This window comes from Sinocyclocheilus grahami, unplaced genomic scaffold, assembly GCF_001515645.1.
Source record: "Sinocyclocheilus grahami isolate Dianchi unplaced genomic scaffold, SAMN03320097.WGS_v1.1 scaffold1.1, whole genome shotgun sequence".
Classification (NCBI taxonomy): domain Eukaryota; kingdom Metazoa; phylum Chordata; class Actinopteri; order Cypriniformes; family Cyprinidae; genus Sinocyclocheilus; species Sinocyclocheilus grahami.
Genome location: NW_015505180.1, coordinates 2,994,928 through 3,021,263, shown reverse-complemented (window position 1 = coordinate 3,021,263; position 26,336 = coordinate 2,994,928). Strand labels below are relative to the sequence as shown.

The following is a 26,336-nucleotide window of genomic DNA, read 5'->3' as shown; positions in this document are numbered from 1 at the left end:
ACTAACACTTGACTTTATGGGAGTTACAACAGAACCGTCATTTCGGATTCCTTGTTACATCCTAAAGTATTAGTTCACCAAGGAAATGAAAATATTGTCATCACCCTTATACATTTCAAATCTGGAAGATTTTCCTTCTTCTGTGGAACACAAAAAGAAAATATTTTGAAGAATGTTCATGCTGTTCTTTTTCCTACAATGGAAGTTGATGGTGACCAAAAGAAGAAAGAAAAAAAAGAGGCTCCAAAAAGAACTATAAAAATATTATAAAGTAGTCCATATGAGTTGCGAAACTGTGGAAAAACATTAAGGCCTTGTTTTGTTTTCTATTTTGGAATTTTATTTTTTTAATAGTCAGTAGCCTATAGCTTATGTCACAGTTTGGGAAATGCACTTTTGTAAAAAAGATGAAAATATCAGATACACTGGTAGAGGGATAATTCAGTCTTCATTTCAATTAACAAAAACGTTTTAATAGTTTTATTTTTAATTAACAATAATAACCCTGTTTGGACCCCATTTACTTTCACTGACTGGACAAAAACAGTTGAAACATTCTTCATATACCTCCACAGAATGTTTAGTAGAAGAAATAAAGTCCTACAGGGTTAGAACGATATGAGGGTGGGTGAATTATCTCTTAAGTTAAAAAACTATGAATATTGACTTAAAACTGAGGTAACTACCTGCTTGAGGTAACCTCAACTGTTCTCAGAGCAGTAGTTTGCAGATTGGTACTGAGTGACAGCTAGTTATCCAGTGCATTTGTCTAAGCAATGAGGTGTGAATAACCTATCTACAGTAGGGTGCTCCAGGGGAGGAGCTTACTGGGACATTCTGGTATATAATGCTGGTTTTGTGCACCTGTAGCGCAGGCCCTGCCATGGGGCGACACATAGTTCATTATTGTAATGGGGAGGCAGATGGCAGTCCTTTCCATGGGCTTCACCAGCCTGATGACTCTATTCATTAGCAAGCTATATCCTCTACCATGCTCTCCAAATAATTTATAAACTGCAGACTTTCTCTATCTTCACCCACACTTGCTCTGCTCTCCGCAGAGCTGCTAGCTTAGACACCATCTTGGAATAATTCTTCATTTGGATCAACAGCTGATAAATAATGTTTTCATTCTCTTGTGCATGAGGAGCTCCGCTGTATATAATAACCGCTCTGGTCATTTGTCTCCTGAAAAGTGTAACAGGTCCTTTGCTGCTTCTTTTTTTCCATTTGCCCAAAAGGTTATTTTAATTGACCTGTTAAATATGGCTGGAACATTTATTTTAATTGTTGCTAATGTAATTCAGGCAAAATGGGGCATGTAGAATTAATTGAATTTAGTTAAATAATACATAAATGAAAGTCTCGTTGACTTTGTGCAGGTAAAAGGAGTGAGAGAGTGAGATTCGGACTAAGTGGATAAGAAAGATTCAATCTCAATCCCTTCCTGCCCATGAACTCTACAGTTAAGACCGGTAAAGCTAAATTAAATTTAATAGGAACATAAAATCAAAATTGATCATATTAATACATATTCCTGGATTTATTGTGATTGGTGTAGTATTTCCTTTTGAGAAAATGTTCACTCGGAAACTACTAGTAAATCTCACTAATGTTTACAAAGACAAGTAAAACTGTAATGTAAAATTTAGAAAGACTGAAATAGTATTTTCTTGTAAGACATACTCCAATAATTTTTGTTTTATTAAAATATTTTTTACATTGCATTCCATGAGGTCGTAAACGTATCTGGTGTCAGTGTTGCTATGGAACCAGGGGCCTGTTCGGCTTCCTGGGGTGTTACAGAGTATTTGTTAAATCTAGCTAACAAAATATATATTGTGTGTTTGAGTGGTCCAGACGCTACACACCAGAGAGAATTCTTACAAAATCAAAACATTAAAAAGAAAAGAAATGTAGGCATATATGTATTGTTCACAATAAGATCAATAACATGCATTTAGAAAATTGATAGGGTGAATTTTCATTGATTACATGCTGACTTTTAAGTCTTGGAGACTTTAGCTTCCTTGTGGTTATTTGACAGGTACAGCCAGTGTGTAAATGTCAGTGATCCACAGGTGCACACTGACTCAAGCGTACAGTATACATGTAGTTTTCTCTCTCTGAGCTGCTGTTTTGTAGGCAAAGTGCACTGAACATAAACCTATCCATGTGTAAACTCTCAATCCCTTTTACTGTGAGACTGGAAAACTGGTTTTCTCTTTGAGGGGATTTGAATGATTTCCTCTGCTAGTGTATCTGCTCCCCTCCCGCTCATGTACTCTCTGCTGTTCATCCCTCCCTCTGAGGAGCGCTGAAATGTCTTCAGTCCCTTTTACAAGGCAGTAATGTTCTCTCCCCAGCCCTAATCCTACACAAAACCTTCTTTTTTTCTTTGCATGGCATGGGAAGGGGAGAGATATGCTTCTATTAAACAAGCTTACAGCGTCACGCCGGACCAGAACTGGTTGATAAACTGGGAATAATGAGAGATTGGAATGAGAAAAGATAAAAGTGATTAATTTCTCTATTTTTCGGTCACACATTCTGAATATATTGTCTGATTCAACAAATGTCAAGTGTCTGTCTCAAGAGAATCGTTCGCTCTTTTTCCTCTGGCACACACACGCGCGCGCAGGGCGAGAGCATTATCGCTTTGTATATGACTGCTTTCTTGTCCGCTTTTATTGGTTTGTGTCTCGAGGTTGGGAGATTCCTTCAGGGGAGCGTGTGGAGAAAAATAAACCCGTCTCCATCTTGACTCACCTGCAAAGCTTTGTAATTTCTGTTAGATGTGTTAAAGCTCCCTCACGTCCTCCTGCTAAGAGCACTGGGATTCGACAAACTGCTCCCTTTATGATGAGTCTGCACACACACACCTGCTTTTGTGCGTGTATGTCATGGCAGAAGAGTGATAACATACAGCCGTCCTTGTGGACTGACCTGCACACACACACATAAACGCCATATATGTGTCAGCTCCAGGTAAAGGGGGGTCCTCTTGACCCTTCCTCGTGGCTCTCCTGTTGACCATAGGTGGCACTAAATCTCATTTCAACACATTCATTGAATACTAGTTTTTTAAAGAAGCTGAGTAGTGTTATAGCTTTATACATATAATTCCATGAATTAGATTAATATTCCAAACATATTCATTATCATAATATATAGGTTATAACCTATTTTCATTCTCACTAGTCATCATAACCTATAGGCCTAATTAAGTGTAATCATTTAATCTGAACTCAACGTTTATTGTTTATATGCTTAAAATAATATACTTGTAATTAATTATACATATTTATATAAAAATATTAATGTATTTATACAATATTTTGAATTGAATATTTGAATGAGCTTTTATTTTTATATGAATTTATATGTTTGTTTTTTGTATTTGTATCAGCTTAGATTTTTATTTTTAGTTGTAGTTTTGTTTTTGTAAATTTATTTGTATTTTATTGTATTTATATTTAAATCATTTTGAGTTTGTTTAGCTGCATTTTTGTTTCAGTTTTATTTGTAATCATTTTAATATTTCAACTTCAACTTATTTTAGTTAGTTGCCAATGAATCAGTTTTTAAGTTACATTTCATTTTTTAACGTTATTTCAATTAATGTAGGTAATTAATTTTAAAGTTAACAATAACAAAACTGATAAAAATAATTCGTAGAATTATAGTTAATTCTGATGTATCTATGTGACTGAGACTCTTACTTAATCAATCTGACATTAATTAATTATTCAACTATGCTTGCAAAATCCACACATTTATATGTACTTAGCAAAACCAGAGTTTGAATAGGTCTACACAGATATCACATCTGCACCTCTCTGCATTTGTTTTCTTGTTCGCTTATAATATATCTGTCAAGTCAATTTCACCTGGTGCATGTTGGGTTGTCATGTATGCTGCATTTATACTAAGGCCCATTGGTGTCCTGCCTTGTGCCTGACCTACTGCTAACCCTTTCCATATGATCCTGTAAGGCTGATCAGCCTGTCAGGCATAAAGCGTCACCCCTTGCCCATTTAGTATACATATATATTTTTTATGCCCCCATAGTCACCCGTCTCTATAGTTTCTAAGCTCTTTTTAAAAAAAAATAATAAAATCATCATATGCAAATACCCATATAATTACTAGTCATATCTTATAAATAACTCTTTTACATTCATTGCATTCTGTTATCTGCACTGTGTGGTTACGGACAGAAGTCATTGGCGTTGTTTATGTGTGTTTTTTTTTTCAGTGGACATATTCACAAACAAAGAAACTCGTTAGGGGCTGTTGAGGGGTCCTTCACTCAAGTGAACTAATCTTAAATGAGAGCACAATCAGAGGTGGCCAGCACTGATGCCTGATGGCTTAATTACCTGTTCCTGTAATACTAATCATGGTTAAATATTTATAAGGGGAAATCTTTTGTTTAGACCTTTCTCTGGGGCTCATTAGCATCTGCTTATTAGCTTTACTTTATTTTTTTTCTTTCATGGCTCTTGGGCTGTTATTGATTTTGATTACGAAAGTGACGGCGACTGCTATGAATGCGGGTTAACTCAAGAATGTCACGACATGACATTTGTTTATCTGTGTTCATTGCTTGACAGTGGGACGTTTAGGACACATTTGCGCGTGTATATGTGTTCGAGGGGGTCGAGGTGGTTGGGTAATTGGGTAATACCCTAGATCCTACTCTTCTCCCAGCCTTCCATGACTCTCACCCTGATTGTCCTGCACCTCGTGGAAGAGATCGGCTGCCTCGACATCAAGGTTTTCGGCCCTCAGGACAGGTCCATGGGGGGAGGGGGTACTGTCATGGATTGGGCAGGCTTTGATGTCACCTAGTCACAACTTTTAATACTAAGCAGCCACAACTGCTCCTCATCAGGATCTTATCAGTGTCTTATCAGGATCCCTCATTAAGACTGCTACTTAAGTACACATCTAATCTCACCTCAGTCTCCGTTCCCTCCTTCAGGGAACGAGGGTTACATACGTAACCGAGACGTTCTGTTCACTACACGCACATTTAAGGTCAGAGATTGTTGGGCAGAGGCAGAGCATAGCTGAATGACTGACTGGCAACCGTCATTATTAGACATGTTCCGTTCGACATGTGAGTCCAGACTGAGGAGGAGGTGAGAAGGGCCCATGTTCAGTGAGCGTGTAATGAAGCCGGGTTTGGATTAGTGGCACTGACTCGAGTGCCATTTATTTCTGCGAGGAGACTAGTCTGCTGTGTGCTTTAAATTACTGCGGACGGACTTGGTGAAACCTGGATTACTTGGTGCGGAGTGAGCAGACAGTAATATACTTGTGAGTAGTTGACATGAAATTTCAAGCAGTGATAGCTTTGTCCTACAGTGTGTCATGTTATATATGAAACTATTTCTAAAAAATGTTTATAGTTATTTTATCAAAATAATAGTTAACCTAAAAATGAGTACTTGAATATCCGTTTGTGTGCATTCAAATGTTTGGGGCCTGGTTTGAAGTCCATGGTGCCAAATGCCGTTGGTTATCTCATAACTGACTATGATCCAATTTGAATATGCACATAACTCATGAGATGCTTTGACTACTTTTATAGTACTTGTATGATACATTTTGAAGACCAGACCTAGACCGTGGTTACAATTCAGTTTCATTGTTTTAAAAAGAGCACTGAACATCCTGCCTAAAAACTGAAGAAAGAAATGCCTAAAAGTTTGGAAGCCCATGAGGATGAGTAAATGATGACAGTTTTAATTTTTGTGTGAATTATCCTTTTGAATGTAGATTTTATGACGTCATGAGAGACTGTGTAATATTTCTTTTTCTTTTTTTTTGTAAATTCATTTGTCACACAACAGGTCGATTATGTATAATATATGTACAATACGTTTTTAAAGTTTGGGGTCAGTAAGAATTTCTAATGTTTCTGAAAGAAGTCTCTTATGCTCACCAATGCTTTATCTATGCATTTATTATTTAGAAAATACAGTAAAAAACAGTAATATTGTGAAATATTATTGCAGTTTAAACTAACTATTTACCATTTTAAAAGTTATTTATTCCTTTAATGGCAAAACTGAATTTTTCGGTCTTTGTGTCACATGACCATTCAGAAATCATTCTAATATGCTGATTTGGTGCTCAAGAAACATTTATTATTATTATCAATCTTGAAAACAGTTGTGCTGCTTAATATTTTCACGGAAACCAAGATTTTTCAGGATTTCTTTGATGAACAGAAAGCCCAAACGCTGCATTTATCTATAATAATCTATTAAGAAATCTTTTGTAAAATTATAAATGTCTTCACTGTCACTTTTGATTGATTAAATACATCCTTGTTGATGAAAAAAAATCTTATTGACCCCAAACTTTTGAATGGTAGTATGCAAAGTTACTGTATATAGTGTTGTAATTCATCAATTAATTTGATAATGTGTATTAATGTCCCACTATGCACTATGACTCAGTATCTGCATCTGTGAATGTGTGTGTGTGTGTGTGTGTGTGTGTTAATAATTGTAATTTGTGTTCTCCTCACAGACCCTCACTGTCACTGTGTTCCGGCCTTCAGGACTGAAGCAATCATCCATAAACCACATCGTCTAGATCTTTATTTATTTTGCCACCAATCGACTCTGAGCAGCCTGCCGGACAGCTGCAGCAAGTGAAGTCACTTTACGCTCATTAGCATGGACAAGAGATGAGACCCTAGAAACACACACACTGATTCCCTCCTTCCACCCATCTTGGTATGAGTGTGTTGTGCCTGTTTATGCAGCACTGAGGAGCTCCAGAAACCTCTCTCCGGATTTCATTCATATGTTTGCATATATATATTTGGTCTCAGATATTTTTTTTATGTTTTAATGGATACAGGTTTGACGGGAACACTTATTCACTATTAACTATGACTTTTCCCTCAATAAATTCCCAATTTTTCTGCTTATTAATAGTTAGTAATATGCATGCTAATAAGCAACTAGTTAAGAGACCCTAAAATAAAGTGTTACCGGTTTGACTTCTCAGGAGGGAGCGATCACCATCAACACACACTCGTACATGAAAATTATGGAAGGAATATTTGAGTGTTAGGAAAAGGAAAGGAGAGGAGATGAGATGAGAAGAGAACAGATAGTACATGGTGGGATAACTCATATAAACTGCTGTTTATCATTGCAAAACTAACTTCCCAAACAGAAAAGTACCATAAATCATACCTCACAAGTAAGATACCATGTTATTGTGACAGTACTATACACCAAGGTAATGAATGACTAACATGGTATATTGCAAATACTGGGAAAATATGTGAAACATGAAAATACCATGTTAGTCTATAAAACATGGTAGTACAATTGTACTTTTCTTTCTTATAGTGTCTCTTATTAAGCATAAACGAAAAAGCTAGCAAGAATATAGAAACATATGTTCTTGAGACACCTTGCAGGTTCATCTTTAGCAGAACACGAGCAGAAAATTGGATGGCTGTTTTTCATGAAAGTGCTATTTTAAATATGAAAGTTTATCCTTCGAGTCAGTGGAGAGAGAAAAAAACCTACAGGAGCGATGAGGTGAGCAGGGTATGAAAGCAATAAAAAGAGAGAGGAGGGAGAGATGGTTAGAGGATAAAAGGGAATTGTGGGGCAGAAAAGAGAGATACGAAAGGCTTGTCGAATGGAGGGGAGAGATGCAGGGCTGCATGTTAGTTCCTCTTCATTTGCTCTCTGTATGTGGTGTAGAGGTCAGACTGAGAGCTGGGACTCGGGCCATGAAGGAGAGAGCAAAGACAGCCTTAGGCAGGAATACACACACACACTGTACACACTAATGTTTTGTCTATATATTCCTCTTTCACATAAACATACACTGTTTATGCTAATATTCTCTTTCTCTGTCATAAGACACATTTACATTTTGATATTTGCAATATATGTGTCAAAGACACATATATTATCATGTATGTGTATCAATGTTAAAGAAAATAACCTTTAAAAATCTAGTTTAAAACAGTTGCCAAGTTCTTAGACATGCCAGTTTCATATGGTTTTGAAGAATCCTTTTTGAGTGTACACATATTAATCATTCTCAAAAAGTTTTTAAAAAGCATGGTCATGCAGGGCTTCTCTCTCTGATATAACTTTCCTTTTTTCCTTTTTTCCTGTGCATTTTTACAAGTTAATTTGACCCTATAATATTTTTGGAAAATTAATTAAAATAAAAAATAATTAGCATTTAAGCAGTATTCCAAACTACAGTACTTGTTTTGTTTTATGCCCCCCCCCCAAAAAAAATGTAATAAAGGAGGTCCATTTAAGTCATTGTACATGTATGTATGAATTTAATTTGTAATGTAATTTTGAATAAATTAGTATATAGGACAAAATAGTGAGCATCATGTCACTTACCTGTATTTAGCACTAAAAAGTATTTTTTGTGATTCTAAACGATCGGAGTCACAAATAAGTAATGTATATCACATGACCCTGGAATTGCATAATGTAGTGATGTCAGACATAGATGACACTGTCGCCTCATTTCAATCTTCTAAACATGTGGCGGCCCAAAGATTCCTCCATCAAGTGAGTTCTGTTTGCCTTCACCTCAGTAATCATGGGATATAATCAGCAGATGGAGTGAGAGGGGCTGCGCTGTTTCCATTTCCGAAATCAAATATGTGCTCATCTTATTTTCAAAAGAGGACGAAAAGAAAAAGCCATCAGAGGAATCCATCAGATCAGCGGAATAAATCTAATTTCCCTATAAATACATCTGTAATATTTCAAATCCACGGCCCGGGTTAATCTAATGCTTCATTTACATTCAAATAAAGCCAAAGTCGTGTCTTATCAATAATAAGAAGCCGGCGGAATAATAAATTAAGTTTAAGGCGGTGGAGGGGAGAGAACATAGGGCTTTCTTGTGTGTTTTATTCTCAAAGAGTCAATAAAATATAAAGAGACTCAATTATTCTATTAAACTGAAACATTGCATCATCACTGAGCGTTACTTAGTCAACAGAGATCTTCGCGTGTGTTTGATGAAGTTTGGTTTAGACAGAGCATACTTGATTAGCAGAGCCCCGCTGGAGGTGTCTATTTTACAAATGAATGAGAGAAGAAGAGAAAGAGAGGGAGGAAGTATTTTAAATGTCATGTAATGTCTCTGGAACTGTTATTTTCAGTGGTGTTTGCTATTAAACTTTGACATATGACTCTTGCACCATTTGTGCCGCAGGCATGAATTATAACTTAAATTGTTGTTCTACAATTTTTCGAAGCAATCAGACTTTAGCATGGTGGATATAAAAGTACTTTCAAGAAGGGATCTGGGGCCATTCAGAGTTCTAAATGAGGTTCTGAAATCGACATGGTTCCTAAACAAATTCTGAGTTATAGCGCAGTCACATATACCATTGTTCATTTGGATAGGAATCCACACAATGGCAAAAGATATAGCCATGCAGATTTTGCAATGGGTTCGAGTTGGTCATGTCTTCCAACAGACAGCTGCTTCGCTGGAATTTCGCTAGTGGAATTGCACCTTTTGAGTTGTTTGCCGAGTTTTCATGAGCAAAATCCACTCTTTCAAAAAGGAATCCACACAATAGCAAAAGTTTTACCCATGCAGATACGGGTACACTCAAATTTGGTGTGTTTACCAACAGACAGCTTCTTTGTGAAATTTCATTATAGTGTGATCATACCTTAACCATTGTTTGCCAAATTTTCATGGACGAAATCCAGTAATTTTAATGGAAATTTACAGAATCTGGAATTTTGCATGAGGGTGAAAGATTTGCCCTTGCAGATTTTGCAACTGGTTCAGGTTGTTCATGCAGATTTGCTGCACTGGCCAACACAAAGTTGCTTGGTTTCAATGTAAGCTTCATACATCACAAAACAATAGACAATGGACCTTTTCTACTGTACTGTAAATTTTTGCCAAAATGTAGCTAATGTGACCACACCTTTAGGATATTTCTGTAATTTGGCCCCAGGGGCCAGAAACTATATATTGTAAGTCTTACATTAAGATCAGACGAGTTCTAACGGAAAACACCATGGTTCCTAGGGATGTGCTGGTTTTAAATGGGCCAGTAAGCAACCTCTTAAAAACACCCTAAACAGCCACAACCACTTTGCAACCTCAGCAATGCACTTACAATTACTCCCAACATGCAAAACAATACCCTGCTGTCATGGCGGCAAGCACTTCCTGTTCAAAAATTTTACAAATTTAATTTGTATTATCTTTTATTAATATTTAATATGGTTCTTCAGGAGGAAGCTGAGTGCACTGAGAGAGAGAGATAAAGAGAGAGACTTTTTCTCCTCTCAGGGTGTGAGATGCATGCTGACTACACCACACTGCAGTAGCGAGGTCAGATCCTCTTCATCGTAATGAGACATTCTGAGAACAGGAAACTGCAGTGCTCACACACACCTACAGTTCCCCAATGCTACTTAACACACCCTCTGTTTTCCAGTGTACAGACAACACAATGCATTTCCGTTACATGCAGCAAAACACATATGATACAAGATCCACACGCTACTGTTGACATTATCACACAGCACCTCCATGTTTAAAACAACACGTGCACCTATTCATTCTTGAATTATGTACTGTACACTGTGTACTTACACTTAACACTGCATACTTGGCAAAGTGTTTGGATTTTGGAAGGGTAATATTGTATTAGTTGGAACAAACAGTATAATTCTTCCTTATTTAGTGTTGCTGCTAGCTTTAGCATGTTAGCTTGCCTGAGTGTAAGTTCAATACTAGAGCCAAAAAAGGCTTTTTGCATGTAGTACATATACTGTACAAATATTAAAACATAAGTCACAAATCCTCTTCATCGTAATGAGACATTCTGAGAACAGGAAACTGCAGTGCTCACACACACCTACAGTTCCCCAATGCTACTTAACACACCCTCTGTTTTCCAGTGTACAGACAACACAATGCATTTCCGTTACATGCAGCAAAACACATATGATACAAGATCCACACGCTACTGTTGACATTATCACACAGCACCTCCATGTTTAAAACAACACGTGCACCTATTCATTCTTGAATTATGTACTGTACACTGTGTACTTACACTTAACACTGCATACTTGGCAAAGTGTTTGGATTTTGGAAGGGTAATGTTGTATTAGTTGGAACAAACAGTATAATTCTTCCTTATTTAGTGTTGCTGCTAGCTTTAGCATGTTAGCTTGCCTGAGTGTAAGTTCAATACTAGAGCCAAAAAAGGCTTTTTGCATGTAGTACATATACTGTACAAATATTAAAACATAAGTCACAAAATTTGATTTTTTGATTTGAACTTTGTGGATCACCGGATCGGCTTTCACCGTGGACGAAGCGGAGTCCAGCCCGGGGTCATCACATGTGGTTGTGCCCGCCCGCCTCCGCTCACTCTAGCCCGCCGTGTGTGGCGCTGTGTTTCATTGTGAAAGCGAAACTACTTTGTTTGGCCTTCCAAAAGAGGACACGACTAGAAATCAGTGGTTAAGTTGTATTTACAACACTGGTCCAGAACAGTTCAACCCAAATATTCAGATGTGTCCAGTGCATTTTATGGAGGACTGTTTCCTGATCCTGGTAGAGTAGACTACAATGCCGGCTGTTCTGACTCACAGACTGTAAGTACGTTTTTTATATTTAAAGAATACGCGATTTATTCAAATGCGAGTTTTGAGCAGTGTAGAGTAGCGCTTGTTGTTTGTAATTTCTCCGATCACAAATGCAGACATGGTTTTATGTTTACGCGGCGCGATGCAACGCAACACGTAAAAAAACAGTATAAGTCATTATAATCAGTTATTATGTCCCCACTGGATGCAACAAATGCCTCAAATTTGTAATGCCAACAAATGTTTATATTGGGTTTTAATGATTTTGTCTCGTCACTCCGGCCGGACAGGGCATCACAATATGGTAAGGGGCATAACATTTCCATCACACGCTTGAGGTATTCAGCCAATCACAACGCACTGGATAGCTGGCCAATCAGAGCACACCTCACTTTTTCAGACCGATGAGCTTTGTAAAAATCTACGCGTTTCAGACAGGCGGGGCATAGAGGAGAAACAATGTGTACAGTATGTGGAAATTAATGTGTTTTTTGAACCTTAAACCGCATAAACACATTTCATTACACCAAATACACAAAATAATGTTCTTTTTAGCAACATCATATGACCCCTTTAAAATTGAACGCAGGTGCACCTATTCAATAATGTAGTCTGAAAACCACTCACACACCTTTCACCATCCTTTTATTTAGCAATCAATGCATACAAACACAGATGCACATTGCCTGTTATCATGGTCTGAGACACACACACTCCAGGACATTATAAACCAACACACACTTGTGTGCTGCTCGCCACTACTATTATGGCACTGTCTCAAACACACACACACACACACACACACACACACACACACACACACACACACACAAAGAGAATGCTGGTCCTTCTCTGCCGTGTGGTTTGACGGTGATAAAGGTTTTTATGTGTCAGCTGCTCATGGCTGCTGAACTGCAGTGTGTGAAACTGTCTTTTAAATGCCACCTTGTGAAAACGCATGGGAAACTCCCACAGGATACAAACACTTGCTCTCATTTTTCAAAGAGAATTCCATGTAGGCTATAGGGTAGTACTGTGATTCCCATTCAGGGGTATGTGTCCCACTTGGAAAGATTTCAAATTTGTTTTGTTAAACATAAAGCAGAAATTATAACTTCAAAAATGAAAATAGCCTATCAAGGTTGTAAAAAGATTAAAAATAGGCTAATTGAAAATAATAAATAATAATTGAAATAAATGAAATCTATCTATCTATCTATCTATCTATCTATCTATCTATCTATCTATCTATCAAATCTTTTTGACGTCATTCTACCTTCATAGATACCTAATAAAATCTTATATCGACGAGTTTGTTTACCTTTGTACAGCGAAACAAACCAATACCAAACACTCTATAACTGCAAATGCAGCAGAAACAAACAGCGTGCTTCGGTTTGATAGGACAGTATTGGTGAGTTGGTATTTCACTCACACTAATAAATAAATGAATCATTGTAAAATAATAATGACTAATTTAACATGTTAATGTCCATTTCATTCATTCGTTTTTTTTAAATGAATTTATTTAAGTCCAATAACGATCCCATTTTTGGTTTGGGCTCTTGGAGTCAAATAGGTTGGGAAACACTATAGTAGTGACCCTGGCCTGAATGTGTAAAAGTAAGCCAAAAAATGAGAATCCCACACTTGTGTTTGTTTCCCAAGTTCTCATCCCAACAGTTCCGTCCTGTTCCCAGACAACTGAGGGGGCAGGATACACCTCCTCCCTTGACCCTAATGGGTCTGGGGGCAGTTTACAGTCACAATATTAGTGGTGAAAAATTATCCTTGCCTGCATCCCTGGGCAACACACAGACCTATTAATGCCAATCAAGTACCACACAGACCAGAGAGCGATTATGATCTAAGCAGACCAGAGATGGAGAGATGGTATCAGCTCTCTGCTTTCAATCAATACTGGCTGATTCTAATTGATTGCATCAAAACCTTGATCCCAAATCGCAGATGTGATTATGTATTGGGAGGGGGGGGCTTTAATGTTGAGTTTATTAGGAATTGTTGGTTTTTAATGTTGAGTTCCTACGTTACAACTTGCCTACAAAAGGTCAGCTTGTGTTCAGTCAGCTGTGTCTTTTTTTTCTGGGTAACAATGGTGACAATATGTCGTTTTGTAGATGAGGCTTTATGTTACTATGAAGAAAATGACCTTCAAAAATGAACCTACACTGAGAAATATTCACTAGTAAAGCAAAAGGTGTGACAACTAGACTTGGTCTAGTTGGTGTTTTATTATTATTTATATAGCAACTATTATCGTATTTTTATTTATATTTTGTAGCTTTTATTTCATATTTGTAGTTTTCCTTTTAATATTAGTTTATATTAAAGTTTATATTTTATAAAAGTTTTTATAAAGTTTATATTTATATTATCTTATATATTACTTACAGCTTTTTATTTCTTTAGTACTTCAGCTAAACAGTTAGTTGTTTAGTCAAGGCAATATTTCTGTTTTCATCTAATATTTATATTTAATTTGTTTTATTGTTGCGTCTTTCCTTTTCTGTCTTTCATATCATTATGTGCAGACCAGTCTGAGAAAGATGGATGCTGAGAATTATAGTGTATTCTGGTAATGGCAGGTGTACAATGAAATGGCAGGTGGGTAAATGAAAGAGGCCAAGTATGAAATATGGAGTTCCATATATCAACTCAAGAAAGATTGGAAGGGATTGATTTTTTTTAACAAAAGCATTCAGTCAGCATAACAAATAACACAAATTAAATAAGCAATAAGATGCACATTCAATCAGTATCAACAGCACAGTCTCACAAATGAATTCTCCTTCCACCAAAGAACAAAATATATCATTACAGCTCCACTGTTATTGTTTTGTGCTGCTGTATTTAAATTGAAGTTTTAAGCAGAAGTGTAATGTCCTGACCATGTGATAAATGGCTTCTCTAACTGTGCAATATACGTACACATTCATCTTAAGCTTTTTTTAGACACATTCATCATTAGCATTATTTTATGTAATATTCTCGTTGCAATATTGTTTTGTTGGTGGTTTGTATTTTTTATTTTAAAAAAACAATATTACATGCAAAGGATGACAATGTGTGGAGGAACGTGCTGAGTTCAAATCAATGTGAATTGTCATGCTCAGTCTATTTTAATGTTATATATTTCTGAGTGAAACTAGAAAAATGTTGGGCAGCACTTGATTGTATGTACTGGAAATGGATTATATTGCGAAAAGTGGTTTTTGCGTACCAGAATGCAGCCTGACCAATTGTGAGTTGCGAGCCTTGCTCATTCAAGTTAAAAATACCTGCACCTTCTCTTATGTTAAAAAATAAAGTGCATAGATTATAACAACAAACGTTTTTTTGCCCTTTGAAATAACATGCCCAATAAAATAGTTCACAATAAGACTAGGAACATGCATTAAAAAGTAAATGGAGTCCATTTTAATATCATATTAACTTTAACAAAAAAAATTCTACATCAAAACTTGAAGACGAGAGGGAGAATGGTAGAGTGCTTTTAGTTCAAGTTTAAACAAAGAAACATTTCAGTATTTAAAACTACAAACAGTCCGTCTTTCTCTTATTAACCTGTGTGTATTGCTGTGTTTTGATTCTTTCTAATGATTGATGTCAAAAACCCTGTTGGAATGACTTTGCTGCAAAGGCTCTGGTGATAGGAAATAGGCTTTCTTAAACCGCCAGAGAGAAACATCATGCAGAAGAACCAAACCACAAAACAAGAGTTGGTGAAGCAGCCCTTGCGCTGTGATTGCACACATTGCTGCCGGTGACCAGACCGTGTACACAGATAACCTCGCCTTCAGCAGGTGTGATTGAATAGCCTGAGGTGGAAGAATATTTCAGAGATTCTCCTGTAAAAGTTTTAAGTCTGTGTTTGTAACTTGGGCTTGTCACCACAGCCTTGGGTAACAGACACTTGCTGCGTCTCAGCCATGCAAATGATAACGGGCTCTGACGAAGGTCAACTTCTCATGGAAGTCTTCATGTGTGCATCTGAAGGTCCGGGATCTTTGCAGCTTTCCTTGAGTATATCTCCCTCTGTAATAAACCATCTCTCCAGATGAGACTGTCTGACTTTGGCCGCCGTGCCTGGAAGACACACACAATGCACACAATGATTGCTATTGACTGAGAGGATGGAGTGACCAGCTGTGTGCGAGGAACAGTGACAACAGTCATGAATACTCACAGGAATCTCATATAGCATCCAAATTCAGCAGACTGGTGAGATCATTACTGTGAGGCCACATTGAGACATCAGAACATGCTGGTGAAATGAAACCACACGTCAATCCAGTGAACATGTATTAGCTTGTTTGTTTGTAGTCTTGTGTAGCTAAACCTCTACAAAACTGCAAAATCTGGACCTCAGTTTAGCGGAGGTCATGTACAGTGACTAACCACAGTTTTTTTTTTTTTTTGGCATGCAGTTTTAGAGTTTATCGGAAGATTGTACCTAAATAAAAGATGCCATGAAAAATTTTAGTAATAATAAATAAAATGAATTATTATATTGTGGATTTAAGTATACTATATTTTGATATTATATTTTTATTTAATATATTTTTTCAGCTTTATTTTTTTATTGAAATATTTGGTCATCAGACAAATAGTCAAAATTGGTGTGTATAGATTTAATTTCAGCCAGTGTACAAGTAATAAGTACAGACTTTTTCAAGGATCCTATACTATTGAAAGAACTGTCATCTCTAAAGAAATTGACCTTTTTGTAATCAATGTGAGACTAAGAATCAACATGAATATGTCTGTGAAAACAGAGACAGATAACAAAACCAAATAGAATTATGTTCATGGATGCCCAGCTAACTTGCTACTTTACTTCATACCTCAAATACAACTCTGATACCTTTCAAAGATTTGACAGCACTAACCTGGAAATGTAGTTTTTCCTCATAATAGTGCCCATAATATCAAGCTGTAAAAACGACATAAGATTTGTCCAGCCCATGGTATTTTGACACACGGCTGATAGCAGATAGATTGTGAGAACAGATGAGGTCTTGTACACAGCAGTGACAGGGACGCTGTTCTCGAAAGGATGTTCATCAGACAGAAATCAGTCTTGAAACACGCACACAAAGCAGTCAATAAGAGGGTGGACACATTTATGAAGGCAGACACTATAAATCCTGTCCTTTCATTGGCAGGCTGTAAATAATATTGCCCATGGTGTAAAATGGCTTTAAAATTGACCATAGTGTGTGTGTACACATTTTGTATGCATGATTTAAAGGCATAAATCTACCATGGTACCCCATAATGCAGAAAGCGATGAACCATGAATGGATATTAGGTAGCTGATACGTGCAACCACTCTCTCAATCAATTTGTTCAAAACCTTGAACCTTCATTCAGGTCTGAAACAAATTACCCTCTTTATGAGTGAGTCATTGAATCGTCATTCAGCAGCGCCTCTACAGTGTCTTTATCAGTTAATTCTGCTGAAACTGTAACTATTTTTGTTGGTGGAGCAAAATTAGTCAAATTAACTGTCTGTATTGTGTCTAAAATGTAAGCTACTCAAAATTGCTGGCTTCCATTTCTATTGCATACTAACACAAACTTGAGGACTCAAAAGAACCCGACATGAGTCGCCCTCATGCTTCGCTTCCTTCATCCTGTTCATGTATAGACACCAAAAACTCCAATCAATGGTATTGATCATTCCTCGGCAGACTCGACCTGTCTGAGGAATCTATCTGTTGGTGTCAGTGGAGAAAAATTTATGAACTTTAAATCCACTTCACTGCACACACACTGATCATTTGAGTGACACTAGATTTTCCTTCTCTGTCATGAGTGGGAATAATATTTCTTAACTAGATTCTTATCTAGAATAACTGACACAAAATCACTGGAAACACTGATTGCTTGACAGACAACTAGATCATTCAGATCTGTCATGTGAAAGCAAAATATTTCCTTTCAAGATGTTTATGCATAGCAAATCATGTAAATAGTAAAACATACAGTATCTGTGATGGTTTGAGGAATAAACTTTTAGAAAAATAACCATGCTGTCACTCTATTTGCTTGTCTTTATAGTTTGACACAGTTGTGCTGTTATCAGTGGCCTTTCCTCTGGTCCGCATCCTGTCTACACAGTGTCTATTAATCAGACTGACAGAAAAACGGTCAGTATCGGTGCCCAGATCTGTTTTAATTCCACTGCACCATGGAAAGTTTGTTTAAATTGACAAATTGTTTGTGTTTATTTTGTCTTTAAATTAATTTTATCTGACAGGTCCCAACCGCTGGGTCAAGGTCTAGAAGTGTAACAAATTACAAAGTTGACCCTTCTGCAGTCTCAATCAATGCTGCCCAATTGTACAATGGAACTTTGGTGTTTTCAGAGACATATTCAATGTTGATTCATAGTCTCTGCATTGATTTACAAAAAGGTCAGTGTTCTTCACAGACGACAATTCTTTGGTGACTTAAAATTATATGGTGACTTTGTAACTGTATCCATTTGGGTCAAAACAACTTGAGCATTTATCATCATTATTCCAAAGACATGTGCATTGATTATTGGCTGTTTAAGATTGATTCCTCAGTTTGCTTTTATTTAAATGTCCTATAATCTATTTGTTTTTGTTTCTCAGTGCATGCAAAACATGCACAAGGCCATGCTAACTCATTAAGTAATAAGATAATTGGAAAGAATCGACCCACTGGATGACCAGAGCATCTTTACTATCCCCAAGTAATTATACGTTAAACATTTAAACACTAAATCCTTAACATTAACCCAAAACAACACCACTGGTGCCTTAAAAACAGTTTATTAGTTCGTCCTTCCCAAATACTTAATGCACCAGAGGGAATTTCCAAATGTTCCCTAGGGTCATCAACACATGCAAGCCTCTCATGTTCGGCCCACTTTCGGCACTGAATTTAGGAAATGACTTATGCAGTGCTTGTAAATCAGTTTTGTTAAACAAGCCAATTAAGCCAAACAATTTGAAAAACTATTTAAATGTTTAAAAAACAACTGGGGTGAAGAGTTTACCTTAAAGAAGAACACAAGCCTGACCTGCATTTGTGACCCTGGACCACAAAACCAGTCTTAAGTCGCTTGGGTATATTTTTAGCAATAGCAAAAGAAATAAAAACATTGTATGGGTCAAAATTATAAATTTTATTTAATGCTAAAAATCATTAGGATATTAAGCAAAGATCATGTTCCATGAAGATATTTAGTAAATTTCCTACCGTAAATATATCAAAACTTAATTTTTGATTAGTAATATGCATTGCTAAGAACTTCACTTGGACAAATTTAAAGGTGATTTACTCAGTATTTAAATTTTTTTTGCACCCTCAGATTCCAGATTTTCAAATAGTTGTATCTCGGCCAAATATTGTCCTAACAAACCATACATCAGTGGAAAGCTTATTTATTCAGCTTTCAGATGATGTATAAATCTCAATTTCAAAAAATTCTCAAAACAAATGACCCTTATGACTGGTTTTGTGGTCACATTTCAGCATTGTACAAACAAACTAAATTCAGATTCATCAAGATCTGAGGCGACTGCTGTCTACATGAATGAACACAAGACAATTACAGAAGATTATTGTCTTCAGGAATGAATGGCCAAAATGTATAGCGTTTGGAGTCCTTCAGAACCAGGATTGTGGATTGCATGAGGGTCTGTCTGTCTGTGGCAGGCTAGCAGATGGAATATGGATGCAGTATTGTATGAGCCTGCAGGTGGAGCTGTGAGGCAGTGTTTTGAGACCTTTGCGTTCAGGAATATTGCAGTGGATCAAGCATACCATGATGCCAACCAGTAGCCTACTTTTTATATACAGCAAGGTGGGAAAGATTGTCAGATTATTGGTAATGAAAATTATGCAAAAATCAGCCAAAAGTCATAGAAACCTGCTGGACTATATTTTAAGTCTACAATGTGATTCTATGAAACATTTGTAGAATTTTTATTGTAACTCCAAGAGTTTCTTTTGTATAATTTTTGTATAATTAACGTCCTCACTTGGATTGATTTATTTACGAATCTATTTATTTTGATTAATCGCTGATGAATACAATAATGAGCGTAAATAAATGAGTGTAAAGCTAATCTCCTTACATAATGTTTGTATTACATGTTTACATCCTAATCTCCAAATCATCTTGTCGATTAGATATTCAAATCCGTAAATCATTCTGTCCACCCATGTTTCCCCCAAATCCGTTCCACGGTGTAATGCGTGCATTATACTAGACACATTAAAAGACATTGGGGTGCAGCATATGCCTCATTCATGCCGCGCGCGCTGATTGCAGCCAATGAGATTTTACAATTAGCCCAATCAGCGGCCAGATTCGGGATGTCACTGCGGGCGAGTCAGGAGGGTTTGTAAAACAAGACAGTCGCTGCGTCTCAGCAGAAAGCCACTGACTCACGCCTCTCCTCTGGTTACTTGGGAGTCAGCTGCGAACCAGCAAACTCCGAAGCAGCCGCTCTGACTGCAGCGAGCATTCGCACGGCGCGTTCGGTCCCTCAACTGCTGCTCGCGGAATTCCAGTTGCCGTTTTAACGCGTTTTAAATTCTGTCAAACAGCACGTCATGATGGAAACTATAGAGCGAGCGGCAGTTTTAACGGTCACCAGCACTTCGGCTTAGTCGTTGACGGGATTCTGCAGCTTGTCTGTTGGTTCTTCCTGAGGAGATTAAACGCGGAGGATCTTTTCGATAAAATTAAGTGTCGGTGATACTCGAGACCCACCAAACCGAGTGTTTTAAAACGGCGTCTGGCTGTATTTGTGGAGCGAGTTGGGATTCCTGTGAAGGTGCCCATCATCCGCAGTGTGAGCGCGACTGCGGCGGTGAGGGGAAATCCGCAGAGAGAACAGGTAAGCGCTTGACACGGGACAACCGAAAAACGGGCTTGGCGTTTTACATATTGAAGTTGTTATTTAACTGAATAACGCATGGGGAAGGTTGTTTGAGCAGGTAAGCGAGGCGTGTTACCTGCTATGTAGTATAAGGGCGTACTGTGGTGAGGGCAATGCAGCATCCGCACCCGTGCGTTACAGAATTGTGTGAGATTTTACTCTCTGGAGCTTTTACGTTTAAAACTGAGAATAGCATATGGAGACTGTTTTAAACTGCAAATTTAAAATACGTAGTTCTTTATGAAAAGCACACAAGCTCATACGACTCTTAAAGGGATAGTTCACCCAAAAATGATAATTCTGTCATCGTTTGCTCAACCTCATGTTGTTCCAAACCGCTTTTACTTTCTGGTTGTCATCGGGAACTTTCATTGTATGGTGACTGAGGCTGTCAGTCACTAATATTGTGCCTAACATCATATCTTGTGTTCTATGGAAGAAAGTCATACATGTTCGGAACAACACGAGGTTGAGTAAATGACACGATTTTCAGTGTGTACTGAGCTATGCGACTTAACGCGTTTAGATTATGTTGTTCAGTTTGTTTCATCATACAAGGCTTAATTATTTATGATAGAAAGTGGAGCTGACGCAGTTCGCATGACATTCATTATTTTACGCACATGTTTCTCCGCAAACGCGCTGATTTGGAAACACTGTATGGCTGGCCAGAGATGAAACGCTACAAACAGCGTGCATGGGACTGTTAAAAGTCTAAAGCAAATAGAGCCCGTTACAGGCACGCGGCTGTGCCGCGAGAGCGTTAACTAGAGAGCGCAACTTGCTCTCTGAGTCGCGTGCGTGAGCGCTTTTTCTCAGCGCGCGCGCTTTACCTGACGGCACAGTGTGGAGAATGTGCGGCTATCATATGTGATCTATCTATCATCAGCATTGTTTATACTGGTCTATTTACATACACAGTTGCAATTATGAGTGGATCAAGAGTTTAATTTACATGTTAAATCAGGGGCAGCTAATGAATCCTGTCTCCAAGGTAGCAGCTGACCATTTGTCTTGTGTCTCAAAGCAATACATCTGCAAACCCCTATGGCTGCCTCAATGCAGCATAGAACAGCTGAGGACACATCTAACGCATGTTTCTGATGTTCAGTTTGTCCTGTGGACAGGTCACCAGTCCTCTGCCCTCACAGTTTGAGCATCATCTTCAGTAACACATCACTACAGTTTGCAAACCTTGTAGTTGAAAGGTTCTAGTTGACTTAAACATAAACTATGTTTTGTTACACTCATCTTTTGTCAGCTGAGAGTGTGAGTCTGTGTGGTTTGTACTGGAATCTAAAGTAATCAGAGGAGTTCACACGCTTGTGGTGAGTGGTATTTCAGTAAGGATTCTATTCATAATGGGACTTCACAGTGTTCACAGCCGCTGACTCTATCTGGAGGTTTCTGCATATGAAATAGGAATTATTGAAGACTGTGTTGATGAAGTATTTAAGCTTTAGTGAACTGAGTGGAATTTTTTCTTAGAGGCTTGTAAGAAACAAGGCTTTTGTACAGTGAGTGTACATTGTGTATGTGCATTTGGCCAATTATGGCTTGCATTTTAATAGACTAAAGTTATAAGTGAATGCCAGTATGTGTGTGCATTTGCATGCACCCGCGAGGCAACATTATGGCCGTTTTTTTTTTTGCATCCGTTTGTTAAAAGTGTAGGTGGTGTTACATCAGGAGTTGTATTATGTGGATGAATGTGTTAAGAACTCAGTGCATGCTTTTGCAGTCAGAGTGCCCCTGAGTTTCAAGGAGAAACAGCAAGTACCATCAGACTGTGATAAAACACGAAACTTAATCATTTCAGTGCGTTCCAGTGGCGTTTCAGCCTTGAATGTGTGACAGTCTGCTTGTCTCTACCCCCAGAGAGCTTTCAGAGACCTTAAACACAGTGCTATCAGCAAGGATGAATATAATGCTGACATTTTTCAAAATCATTTTCTTCTTGGCTGTAGTTAGAGATCGGCTTAGAGATAGATTGGAATACGGAATGCATTGAATGTAAACATGACATTATTAATGATATGAGAGTGAAACTTAATAAAATATTAGAAATATAGCTGTTAGGATGAGAGTCCACTGGATTGGGCTGATACGTAAGAGTGTGTGTTCACTCTTCAGTAGGAACTCGGAGCAGTTGACATGAGGCTGAATGACTGGTTTGGGAACAGGTGAATGACTGTTTCTGTCTGCTTTTCCAAAGAAGAGCCGCCCCCTCTGTTTTTATAGGTTGCTGATTGGCTGGACCAGCTAATAAGGTTTAGGTTTTGCTTTTGCTCTCCAAGACAACAGCATCAGCAATTGAGTTTGTCAATTGCTCTGTTTTGATTACTAATTGATGCAGTTATTGTAAAATAATGGCAATATATTGGCATCGTCTAATTAATAAAGCCATGTAAACTGCATTATTGCACAGCTCTACAGTTGGATATGTATTATATCCAACATTATCCTTACAGTGTATATATACATTACACTCAAGTAAAGCCATATATACTGTATAGCAACACTCAACTTCTTGACTTTTTTTGCAAAATGTAACTACTATTGCTAAGCTCTTTACATAAAGTTTGATATACAAGTATGTTTAACTTTATTTGCATAAATACAGTATACTCGCATATGGTGATATTTATAGCATTTCTCAACGGCTTTATTGCTTGTATCATCACAAAATGTAAAGTATAATATCATCCAACTATAGTCGCATAAATGCACCTATAAGCCATGAATTGGTTAGCTCTTCCATAGAGTTTATATACATGTTGTTCTGTATACTGTGAGAGCATTTATCTTTACCTATAACCCAATGAAATAGCAGTTTGATGAGTTAACTTTAGGAAAATGATCTTGAACTGCATGAGCTTTGACTAAAGATGTGTGCTATTTGAAAAGCTTGGTAAGACACAATAGCCAACAGGAATCTTAAGAGGAAGAAAAATAAATTTTTGTAATCTTGTTGTGCTTAATGAGACTCTGCTTGACTGTTTTCCTCTACCGGCCTGCTGAAAACATGTTTGTGTGTGTGTGTGTGGTGGAACAAATGATCCATGTACTTAATCTTGTGTTATAACTGGGTTACTACAACAGTTTTTATGACTTATCGTTCCACTATTTATGTTAGCTTGGCAACAAACACACATCCTTCATTTTTGTCCTATGCATTTTACATGCAGTGTTTCTTTGGTAAGTAAATTAACCTTGTACCTGGCAAGTGTTTGTGCCCTGCCAGAGCACAAAGTTTATTTGCGCCTTAAATATTTGAGTTCGGAACATAGAGAGACTGTTTCTTATTGCAGATCTGTCTATGAATATGGCAAGGATGAATATAATGCTGACATTTTTCAAAATCATTTTCTTCTTGGCTGTAGTTAGAGATCGGCTTAGAGATAGATTGGAATACGGAATGCATTGAATGTAAACATGACATTATTAATGATATGAGAGTGAAACTTAATAAAATATTAGAAATATAGCTGTTAGGATGAGAGTCCACTGGATTGGGCTGATACGTAAGAGTGTGTGTTCACTCTTCAGTAGGAACTCGGAGCAGTTGACATGAGGCTGAATGACTGGTTTGGGAACAGGTGAATGACTGTTTCTGTCTGCTTTTCCAAAGAAGAGCCGCCCCCTCTGTTCTTATAGGTTGCTGATTGGCTGGACCAGCTAATAAGGTTTAGGTTTTGCTTTTGCTCTCCAAGACAACAGCATCAGCAATTGAGTTTGTCAATTGCTCTGTTTTGATTACTAATTGATGCAGTTATTGTAAAATAATGGCAATATATTGGCATCGTCTAATTAATAAAGCCATGTAAACTGCATTATTGCACAGCTCTACAGTTGGATATGTATTATATCCAACATTATCCTTACAGTGTATATATACATTACACTCAAGTAAAGCCATATATACTGTATAGCAACACTCAACTTCTTGACTTTTTTTGCAAAATGTAACTACTATTGCTAAGCTCTTTACATAAAGTTTGATATACAAGTATGTTTAACTTTATTTGCATAAATACAGTATACTCGCATATGGTGATATTTATAGCATTTCTCAACGGCTTTATTGCTTGTATCATCACAAAATGTAAAGTATAATATCATCCAACTATAGTCGCATAAATGCACCTATAAGCCATGAATTGGTTAGCTCTTCCATAGAGTTTATATACATGTTGTTCTGTATACTGTGAGAGCATTTATCTTTACCTATAACCCAATGAAATAGCAGTTTGATGAGTTAACTTTAGGAAAATGATCTTGAACTGCATGAGCTTTGACTAAAGATGTGTGCTATTTGAAAAGCTTGGTAAGACACAATAGCCAACAGGAATCTTAAGAGGAAGAAAAATAAATTTTTGTAATCTTGTTGTGCTTAATGAGACTCTGCTTGACTGTTTTCCTCTACCGGCCTGCTGAAAACATGTTTGTGTGTGTGTGTGTGGTGGAACAAATGATCCATGTACTTAATCTTGTGTTATAACTGGGTTACTACAACAGTTTTTATGACTTATCGTTCCACTATTTATGTTAGCTTGGCAACAAACACACATCCTTCATTTTTGTCCTATGCATTTTACATGCAGTGTTTCTTTGGTAAGTAAATTAACCTTGTACCTGGCAAGTGTTTGTGCCCTGCCAGAGCACAAAGTTTATTTGCGCCTTAAATATTTGAGTTCGGAACATAGAGAGACTGTTTCTTATTGCAGATCTGTCTATGAATATGCACATATGCTCATGTCATGTGTGGTTCTGTGTGCAAATGGATGGGATTGTATGTAGGCAAATGTGTGAGTGACAGTTCTGTCTGCTTGACATCTTCAGAATAAACTCCTGCTGTGCATTTCCCATGTCACACCGTGTATGCGTGCTGATGTGTACGTGAGCGTGTAATGAGGAGAGAGTGATTTCCACCAGTGAGAAACTCCGCTTCCTGTCACCATCACCAATGTTGCACATGCGAGTCCCATTATGAAACCATGGGCTGTCCGTCTTTGAGTATATCTGCTTTTTTCAGCCCTCTGCTTTTGACTTTTTTTTTTTTTTAAATGGCTGTCATTTTTTTAAAACAGCATAATCCTTGTGTTTCCAATATGTTTCTGTTGGTTGCATGTGTAATTTTCTCTAGCACCTCACTTGTGAGGTGCTTATTATCCATCGATGGGAATTTATCAAGAGAAAGCGTATAATTTGACGTTTATGTGGTGTTATTACTATAAGTGTTTAAAGTTCAATGTTACACTTTATACACACATGCTTTGTGATCTTAACCTAGTGGCTGAACATCTGGGCTAGTAATCCAAAGGTTAGATGTTCTAATGCATGAACTAACACCACTGTGCACTTAACCTTAAAGGAACACTCCACTATTTTTGAAAATAGGCTCATTTTCCAACTCCCCTAGAGTTAAACAGTTGAGTTTTACCGTTTTCGAATCCATTCAGCCGATCTCCAGGTCTGGCGGTATCACTTTTAGCTGCAGCTTAGCATAGATCATTGAATCTGATTAGACCGTTAGCATCTCGCTCAAAAATGACCAAAGAGTTTCTATATTTTTCCTATTTAAAACTTGACTCTTCTGTAGTTGCATCGTGTACTAAGACCGTACCATACGATTTTCCGTACCATGGGTGCATCAAGCACAATGATATTACGCAGCGCCTGAAAATAGTCCCCAGCACGCTCCCTGTGCAAGCAGGTGGTCACGTTGGTTATGTTG

General features: G+C 37.4%; 1 protein-coding gene across 1 annotated transcript in view; it reads left to right on the top strand.

Annotated features, from left to right (window-relative positions):
- The first annotated feature begins 20,077 nt into the window (after positions 1-20,077).
- LOC107592200 (plexin-A4-like) overlaps positions 20,078-26,336 on the top strand; it is a 246,564-nt gene continuing 240,305 nt past the window's right edge. The window contains exon 1 of the mRNA XM_016281641.1: positions 20,078-20,557. The gene's annotated coding sequence lies outside the window, so the exon portion shown is untranslated. The remainder of the gene's footprint in view (positions 20,558-26,336) is intronic.